Below are 10,614 nucleotides of genomic sequence, written 5' to 3' on the forward strand. Positions count from 1 at the left end.
CCATCAAAGGCTCTACCCGTCAAACTGGGGCTCTGTAAAGTGGCATCGGATGGATTCTAGGCGGAATGCCTAGAATCTCGACCAACGATCTCGTAGTCAACTCCTTCCTCTTCTTCCTTACCAACACAAAATCCTACTCCCTCCAACTCCACGGTGTTGTAGAACCGTCGGACCAAGTCTTCGTGGTAGAAGGCTTCGGTCGAAAGTACCATAAACTACTCCAGTCCCTACTAGCCATTTCGTCACCGTAAAACGGCGCGAGTGGTCGGCGATGAAAACTTGCTCGGTAAAATTCGGCGTTGTTGAGCCATTTGAAGTTTGAATACGGTTTGGGGTTTGTAGAAGGTGTAGGAGTAATGAGGAAAGACCTTTACCGATAAAAAACGATGGTGGGTGGCGATGTAGTGGCTAAAGAAAGACCAAATTTTGATTTTTTTCGGTGGTTTTGGTGGTTTGAATTGGTGGTGTTTGTGGTGGGTGGAGTTTGGAGAAGATTTGGGGTTAGGATTTGATTTTGGGCGTGGGTTTATGTAGATTTTCTTTTTATTTTTTATTTTGTTTTAGGTTTTGGTTAAAGCTTGGCGTTAATGGCGGAATGGAGGAAGAACGATGAACTGTTCGTGGAGGTAAAGGCGCTTGGCTTGTATTTGTCAATGGAAGCTGGTTGCTGGTTGGGCCTAAGCCCAAAATCGAAATTTTGATTTTTTCGATTTTTTTGCGAACTTCAAATCAAAATTGCCGCCGTTACGGTCCGATTTTTTTATGAATGAGATATGGAAATGATCGGGAGAGAATTTCCTATCCAATGATCCATAAAACACTCTATTCCGACTTCAAATGACATACGAGATAGTGGAAAACGCCTCGAAGTCGCGTGCATGATGTAAGTTATCTTTAACGAATGAACTCTAAATTAATAGATTATGTCAATCCGAATCGTAATACAATAAAACGGCCTAAGCAACTCTAATTGGACATAAAACCTTTTAGTACGGAAACAAGAACACCCACCCCAAACAAATTTTTTACAACGAAGCTTAGAAAATTTGTTTTAGCGATGGTCTTTTAAAGTCGATTCGAGACTTCCTAGATTACTATGTTTATTTTTTTTTTTTTTTTTTTTTTTTTTTTTTTTTTTTTTTTTTTATTTTTTTTTTTAGAAGGAAAAACAATAAGCAATAAAGGCATAATTCACACCATAGAGAAACATGACTCAAAAATCCGAGAAAAACATGCAAGAGTGGAAAACGTGAACTATGTGAACCGTGGACTTAGGATCCGGTACTTACAGCCACACACTCCATGGAGGGCCCGGCATTTTAATGGTGCACTCACCAATATATTAAAGTGAAAGGAAGTGCACCAAACACAGAAATTGAGTCGTTTATAGTCAGATACTCGAGACTTTATCTAAAATATATGTATGAACATGCAGTTGATCATATATCAACAACCGAAATAGTTGTGGATCATTCCATAAATAAATATCACAGAAAACATATCCAAACACAATCAAGCACCAAGATTTCCCTACGACGCAGCGACCTAGTGGAATGAAAACGAAGTCGGATAACCCTATTATGTAACCTATCATGCACCTTCTTTTTAATTTTGAATGAGTGGGTGTTTTAGTAAATAAGTGTGGAAAAATGAATGGTTGTGGAGAATATGGTGGATATGGATAAGTTGTAGAAAGACAGCCCGCATAACAATGAGGATGTGGTTTTAGCAATCAACTCATTCATTGTGTGTGTAGGGATTGTCTCAATTCTGAAAATGAAGGTGTCAAATAGTTTGTCCTTACAAGTATCTGTTTGCTAGGAGGATTTAAAAAATTATGAAGCGCAGGGAGAAACAAAAGGATCGAGTGCAAACTCGAGATTCCTTTGAAAGGGTGGAAAGGGGGAATCGAGGTGGATGTTGTGCAAGGTAGATCTTGATAGGGTGAATCATCACCTACTCGAAGAAACTCATCAATTCCTCATCTAGATTGATCATATCCACATTACTATGGTAGTCCTCTACATCTTTGAGAAAGTCATCTATCCCGGCCCTCATCAATAATATGTGTATCGACTAGTGTAGGGATGAAAATGTTGAGTCCGACTTTCCAAAGGAAAGAATTTTGGGCATATGACTATCGAGGGGAACGTGTTGTTGAAATAATCTCGGTTTAAGCTCGATCATCTTGACCTCTCCATCCATAGATCTAATCGGGTAACTGTGTCCTTGTTTTAAAACATTGACTTCAACAAAGCAAGATGGCCAAAAGACATGGACATTGAACCATCACGGCAATTAATGAGCGCATTGGCGGTTGCCGGGAAAGGGCGCCTAAAATGATCGACAGAGTCGTTAGCGACTTCGATCGAGGACTACAAAATCAGCCGGATAGTAGAAATCCACGAACTTTTACCAAAGACATTTTCGACTACACCCTTAGGATACTTAATAGACCGATCGCCTAATTGCAACGTCATTTTAGTGGGTTGCATCTTGTCTAGACCTATTTGTCTATACAAATAAAATGGGAGTAAGTTAACAGCCCTAGGTCCCGTGTCTAATAACGTGGTCGTCGTATAGGAATCTCTAAGGTGCATTATCTGAAAGAGATCTGACCGTGGTCCTTGTACTTAACAATTCCATTATTTTCAGATAAGGTTGGGAATTGTTCTGTTAAAAAGGCGTCTTTTGGTATATTTGTCTTACGCCTAGTAGTACACAATTCCTTAAGAAACTTAGCATGATGTGGTAGCTTTTTAATAGCTTCGAGGAAGGGAAGGTTTATAGTTAGATTCTTAAAAACGTCCCTAATCTCCTCGTAATTTGTATCCCTAGTTAACATGGCTAATTTTTGTGGAAACGGTGGTTTCTGTCTATATTTAGCAATGGTATCACCTGGATGTTTAACCGTGGCTTTATGTTTCTTAGGTTGTGTTGTAACTGGTACCTCTACAGTGGTAGGCTCTTCAGTTTCTATTTCGTATCTAGTAAAATAGTAGGTGTAGGGAGACTCTTGGTGGGGTAACTATAGGCATAGTTACCTTGTTATCAACCACTCTGCCGGAGAGTGTGGTGATGGCATTTATCTCACCTACATTTTCATATTCATTACTAGTATTATCGGTTACCTCAAAGGTCGTGTTTATTGTTTTAGGATTAGGTATGCGTGACACGGCAACACACCTTTGGTTTGGGCTTTATCTTGAGCCAAACTGTTGGGTTAAATTATTAACGGATTGTAGAAATTTGTTGGTTAGATTGAGCCATGGTTTGGAAAAGTTTTGGCTCACTTGTATGAAGGTGTCAAAGGCGATCCGGTTGTGTGGGTGTAGTAGTGGTGGTGTGATTTGGAACTATTTCACGTGAATTATTTATGGGTGGATTTTGATAATTATTATTGACCGGAACGATACCTCTATTAGCATTATAATTATTATAATTACCTTGACCTTGTGCTTGACCTTGTCGAGGTTGCACTTGGTTGTTATAATTATTAAAATTACCCGACCACTCGCCCTTGTCGTAGTGGAGCTTGGTTAAAGCCGTTCGTTGGCCTAACATATTGATTATTGTACCCTTGAGGTGTGGCGTGTTGGTTATTTCTCCAACCGGAGTTGGGATTTTGTCTCCAAGGGGCGTTAGGTTCACTATTAATGGAACAAGCCTGTTCATAGGCTATAGGACAGTGGGAGTCGGGATGCTCAGGACTCCAACAGAAACTACATGGGTTTGAATTTACATTCATGACGGGGATAGGCTTTTGTTGTACAGAAATGGCCTCTACCTTTTTAGTGAGTGATTCGATTAGAGTTTTAAGCTCGGAATCGTGTTTAATTTCAAACATACCGGCGGCCTTAACTGTTGAAGAAGAACTAGCGGAGCGGGAGTAATCGTCACTACCCCCCCAATTATTATTTCGCTTAGTTTGGTCCTCTAAAAATTTATAAGCCTCCGAGGCTCCTTTGCTTAAGAAACTACCCCCATTCATTATGTCAAGGACTTCTTTATGGTGGTGTAGAAGTCCTTTGAAAAGGCCCGGACCAAAGGGTTCTTTCGCTAAGTTATGGTGTGGACACTCTATAAGCAGATCGGTGAAACGATTCCAAGCCTCCTCAAAATGATTCATGAGGATTTTGTCGAAAAGAAATGAATCTTGGAAAGCATCTCATCCGTCTTTAGGGGTGGGTAAAATGTTCCATAAATAGCTGAACAAGTTTAGCCCACGAGTCCACGAATTAGGCTTTGGGCAGTTAACCAAGACGCCGCCTTTATCGGCTAAGGTGAAAGGGAATACCCTTAATTTAATTTGTTCCGCACCAACCGTAGGATGGTGGAATGTTGTTAGGACTTGTTCAATCCTACGCGATAATGTCGATAAGGTTTTTCATGGTCTAAACCATGAAAACGGGTAACAAATTAAAAATATTTGGAGGGATTCTCAAATCACCGGGTCTGCTAGAACGATGCAAGATTTGGGGCTATCGCCAAGGCTTTGTAGAAGTCGAGAGAGGAGTCTCTCTTTCTTCCCCATTATATCGGTGGTGTGTGTGAAATAGTAGTTAGAGGTGTAGTGGGTGGTATACTAGATAGATTTGATTGTTGATGTTGTTGTGTATTTACGTTCGGTGTTTTGTTCGGCGGACCTTAATCTCATGCAAGACTAAGTCGAACTTAACTAAACATGCAACACTCCAAACAATTCGATATACTAGTATAAACCTCTAACGAGGAGACGCGAGGTGTGGAAGAAAGGAATATTCGTCAAGGCCCTGCTTCGCTTTATGAATAGCTTCTTGTTTACGCTTGTTCAGATGTATAGAGCAGGTTAGAACACTGAAAAAATATGAAAGATCAAAGTTCGAATCAAAACCGTCGAAATCCGATAAATTTAATTGCGGCGCGCTTCGCATAGAAGCCGCTTCGAAAGTAATTTTCAAATTACAGTGTTTTTAGCTGGTCGCGCTCCACATGGGGAATGGTCGCGCTTCGTAAAGTCAAATTCCAAGAACTTAGCTGGTCGTTTTAGGGCTGGTCGCTTCGGTGTAAAGTCAAATTCCGGTAACTTAGCTGGTCGCGCTCTCCCTTGAAGGGCCCGCGGTATTTTTCGGAATTTGTCAAAGCTGAAATGGGCAACCACAGTATGAAACAAACAAGGGTGGGTGGGTTTAATGGGACTTAAAATGATTACTTCTACAAGGAAAACAATGCTAAAGTGCAACTAAGATAAGATGGCGCCATTTGATAACCGTAAAATGTATAGTTTACCTACGAATTGAACGATGAATTCAAATGTGTAAGTAAACTAAAACTAATCTTTTACTATCTCAATTATCAAAGTTTATACTCTCGATGCGAATTGCACTAAGTGGAGTAGGAAGTTCGTTCCACTCCTAGTTCCCTAGCATGGATTGTTTTCTAAGTCTAAGAAATCAGTCTTAAGTCAATGAGAGCTTTACGAAGGGAATTATACTACGATGCAATATGAAATTGATTATTTGAATTTAAACTACGAATGCTATGGAAATATGATTGTTTGAATCTAGATAAAGAAATTAGAGGGGAATTGAATCCACCTCGACTCCAACTTAATAACCTAGCGTAGAATGTTGTATCTCAATTCTCACGTTCTTATTGCAAGAATTTCGAAGTTCTAATCCCTAGTGTTCATGGCATTCCTACCGGATACTAACTAGCATGTGAGGTCGTCCACCCATTCTCATGGCGAAACACGACCTTCTAGAGTGGAATAGATTCTACAACCAATTCTATACTAAACAACTAAGTCTTCATCAAGGCTTCATCAACCCCTCTAATGGAGGTTTTAGCCTTGAGTCATCAAAACATCATTTCCCATATTATTATAACTAAACATACTATCAAGATTCGAAATTTACTTAATTTAAACAATAATGAAATCTAATTTAATGACTAAAATGAAATAAGGACAGGAATTGAAATTAGATCTAGAATTGGAAATGACAAAATCGAAATTGATAAAGAACACTACTTTATTTATCTAATCAAATTGAAGAGCAAGATTCAAAGGTTTAATCTAATACAATAATTTAAATGGAACTAAACTTAATTAAAACAATTAAATCTAGATCTAGAAGCTATTCTAATGGCTACTTTCTATATAAGCTATCTACCCTAATTCTCTACTAAATAATCTACCATTAACAATGAGCTTCCTAACCTAACTGCCATTAACAATGAGTCAAGCTTTTGTTTTTATACATCCAGATCCAAAAATCGTGCATGGGCTTGGAGCCATGTTTTGGGCCAGAGAATCAGGCCCAAAACCCAATTCTTTCAGTCCAAAAAGGCCTCTTCAGCTAGATTCGGCTTCAACAGACTTTTCGTCCACTTCTGCTCCTCTGATTGGGTCAAGGCTTGGACGATGTATAGGCATGGCCCAAATTGAATTCATCGTTTAATAAATTGGGATTCCTGCAATGTGGCATCGAGATGGCGTCTAGGCAGAATGCCTAAAATCTCAGCTAGTAACCTCGTAGATATTTCTCTCCTCATCCCGGCCACCTTAACAAAAATTCTATTCCCATCAGACTCCCTCGTCCTATAAAATTGCCGGACCAAATCTTTGTGATAAAAATCGTTCGTTGAATACCACAAATGCCTCCAATCTCTCCTAATCATCTCGTCACTGTAAAACGGCGCAAAACGGTCGGCCATAAAAACTTGTTCCGGCAAAATTCTTCGTCTTTGAGCCATTGGAGTTTTGATAAGATTTGTGGGTTTGAGTAAGGTAGGGAGACGAGTTTTGAAACAAACTCACTAAAAATAATGGGAGGAGGCGCGGTGGTGGCGGTGGCAGTTCGAAATTTGTGAATTTTTGTATGTTTTCGGTGGTGGGAAAGGTTTGAAATAGTGTGGGAGAGGTTTGGGGGAGTTTTTGGATTTGGTTTAACTTTAGGCGTGGGTAGGGGTTTTTTTTTTTTTTTTTTAGGTTAGGATTTATAAGCTTTGTTAATGGCGGAGGTGAAGGGGAAAATTCGCGATCTGTTTTGGGTTGAAGAAAGAGGACGCACGTGCATGGCACGTGCATGCGAGAGTTTGGGCTCAAGCCCAATTCGATTTTTCGAAATCTGTCGATTTTTTTGCATAACTTCAAACTAAAATTGCCACTTCGTTACCGGTCCGATTTTTTTGAATGAGCTATGGCAATGATCAGGAGAGAATTTCCAATCCAATGATCCATAAAACACTCTATTCCAACCATGGGTGACATATAAGAAGATGGAAAATGCCTCGAAGTACGTACGTAACATAAGTTATGCGAACGAATGAAATCTAAATTTATAGATAATGTCAACCTGAATCGAAATACGATTAAATGGACTAAGTAACAAAAATAGAAAGTTGAGCAATCAGGGACGGAAAATCTAACACCCCACCCCCAAACAAATTTTAGATAACAGAGTTTAGAAAATTTGTTTTAAATATGGGTCTTTTAAAGTCAGATTCCCAAGACTTCCTAAATTACTATTTTTATGGTTTTGATATATTTTTTTAATTTTTATGAATAAGATTTAATATAAGAAAATGAAAAACTATAAAGACATAATTCACACCATAGAGAAACATGACTCAAAAACTGAGAAAACATGTAAGAGTGGAAAACGTGAATTATATTAACCGTGGACTTAGGATCCGGTACTTACAGCCACATGATAAGAGCCCAAAACTGTAGTTTTAACCCTGTAACAGTCATACTTTTAGACCAATTATGTGAGTAATAATTAAGAGTTAATACTGATTACGTGTTTTATGCGTTTCAGGCTCCAAAGTCAATTATGTGCAGAAATGTGCCACTTTGATGAGATAAAGGAGCAATGGTTGGTTGCTAAGGAGTTCTGTGATTAAAGGCCAAGATTCAAGAAGATAAAGCCTTTCTAAAGCCCAGTCAAAGCTGAAAAGTCAAAGTCAACGCGGGCAGAAACAACACACAAAGTCAGCAGAACTTCCGAAGGCCGTATCTTTGGACTCAGACCTCGGAATTGGGCCTACCTTATGTCAAAACGACCGGCTTGGAAAGAGCTTTCCAATGGTCTAAGCCTTGACCCAATCAGAGGAGTAGAATTAGACGAAAAGTTTGTCAAAGCCAACTGCAGCTGAAGAGGCCTTTTTGGACTGAGGGTTTTGGGCCTGATTCTCTGGACCAAAACATGGCTCCAAGCCCATGCACGATTTTGGATCTGAAACATATAAAAACAAAGAGAAGCTTAGTTCTTAAGTATCTAGTTATATTTTAGAAAACTAGTTCCTTGTAATGGTAGCTAGGGTTAGATTAGAATAGCTTCTAGATCTAGTTTTAATGGATTTTAATTAAGTTTAGTTCATTTCATTTCTTGTTTTAGATTAAACCTTTAAAAGTATTGTTATTCATTGATTAGATAAATAAAATAGTTTATTATTATTCAATCCGTTTCTGTCATTACATTTATAGATCTAGTTTAAATTCTTGTTGATATCATTTCTTAATTGTTAATTAGATTTTTATTATTGTTTAATTTAGATTAGTAAATTTCAATTCTTTATAGTATGTTTAGTTTTAATTTAATCGGAAATGATTGCGTAATGATTCTCGGCTAAACCACCATTAGAGGGGGTTGAGAAGCCTTGATTCGTGTTAATGTTGAATAGTCGTAATTTCCTTTCCACTCTAGAAATGATTAGTTCACCATGAGAATGGGTGTAATCGTTTATATGCTAGTTATGAATTGGTAGAAATGTCATGTGTAATTAGGGATTAGGAATAACAGCATTTTCTTCAAGGCGATTCAATTCGGATTATGACGATTCGTCGTTAGTGGATTAAGTTGAGCTAAGGTGGAATCAATCCCCTTCTAACTCCTCATCATAGAATCGACGTAGTATTCCCGTAGTTGTTTAAATAGTCAACTAGTTACATCTTGTGGGTAGTTGCATCGTAGTCTAGTTATCATTTCGTAAATCTCTCACTAGACTTTAGTTAAGATTATTTATACGTAGAGAACATTACCATGCGGAAGAACTAGGAGTGGAACGAATCATCTACTCCACTATATCTCAATAGGATTGAGAGTAGAAATCTTTGATAAAATTAGGCACGTAAAAAGTTTTAGTTTACTTACGTTTTGAGTTTTATCGTTCATTTCGTAGGTAAACTTTATATTTTATCATTTATCAAATGGCACCGCTGCCATCTTAGTTACCTTTAGCATTGTTTTCATAGTATAATTAGTCATTTTTAAGTCCCATTAAACCCACCCACCCTTGTTTGATTCATACTGTGGTTGTCCGTTTCAGCATTGAAAATTTCCACAAAAAATTACACTGAGCGCGACCTGCGCCCAAACGGAGCGCGACCCAAGCTCAAACACTGTAACTTGAAGTTACACGAAGCGCACCTGCGCCCAAAGTGAGCGCACCCGCGCCCTGAGCTGAATTTTGCCGGATTTCCACAGGTTTGATTCGAACTTCGATTTTTCAAGTTTTTCAGTGTTCTAACTTGTTATATCACTGAACACGCGTAAACAAGACGTTATTCATAAGCGAAGCAAGGACGCAATCAGGTATTCCTTTCTTCCACACCTCGCATCTCCTGTTAGAGGTTTATACTAGTATATTAGGATTGTTTGGAGTGTTGACGTGTTTAGCTAAGTTTGGTCTTAGCCTTGTATGAGTTTAAGGTCTGGTCGAACAAAAACACCGAACGTAATTACACGACAACATCAACAAACAAGTCTATCTAGTATACCACCCACTACACCTCTAGCTACTATTTCACACACCACACCTGACATAATGGCTGAAGAAAGAGAGACTCCTCTCTCCGACTTTTACAAAGCCTTGAGCGATAGCCCCAAATCTTGCATCGTTCTAGCAGACCCAGTGGGGGATTTCCGAATCCCTCCAAATATTTTTAATTTGTTACCCGTTTTTCATGGTTTAGACCATGAAAAACCTTATCAGTACATGCGTAGGATTGAACAAGTCCTTACAACATTCCACCATCCTACGGTTGGTGCGGAACAAATTAAACTGAGGGTATTCCCTTTCACCTTAGCCGATAAGGCGACATCTTGGTTAGCGCCCAAAGCCTAATTCTCGTGGACTCGTGGGCTAAACTTGTTCAATTTGTTTATGGAACATTTTACCCACCCCTAAAAGACGGATGAGATGCTTTCCAAGATTCATTTCTTTTCGACAAAATCCTCATGAATCATTTTGAAGCTTGGAATCGTTTCACCGATCTCCTTATAGAGTGTCCACATCATAACCTAGCAAAAGACACGTTAGTTCGTGCCTTTTCAAAGGACTTCTACACCACCATAAAGAAGTCCTTGACATAATGAATGGGGGTAGTTTCTTAAGTAAAGGAGCCTCGAGGCTTATAAATTTTTAGAGGATCAAACTAAAGCGAAATAAACAGGGGGGGGTAGTGACGATATCCACCGCTCCGTTAGTTCTTCTAATACAGTTATTAAGGCCGGTATATTTGAAATTAAACACGATCCCGAAGCTTAAAACTCTAATCGAATCACTCACTAAAAGGTAGAGGCCATTTCGTTCAACAAAAGCCTATCCCCGTCATGAATGTAAATTCAA

General features: G+C 38.8%; 1 pseudogene; it reads right to left on the reverse strand.

Annotated features, from left to right (window-relative positions):
• Positions 1–10,195: 10,195 nt before the first annotated feature.
• On the reverse strand, positions 10,196–10,288 carry LOC147493680 (small nucleolar RNA R71; annotated as a pseudogene).
• Positions 10,289–10,614: the final 326 nt, after the last annotated feature.

The sequence above is a fragment of the Coptis chinensis genome, chromosome 6, assembly GCF_015680905.1.
Source record: "Coptis chinensis isolate HL-2020 chromosome 6, ASM1568090v1, whole genome shotgun sequence".
Taxonomy (NCBI): Eukaryota; Viridiplantae; Streptophyta; class Magnoliopsida; order Ranunculales; family Ranunculaceae; genus Coptis; species Coptis chinensis.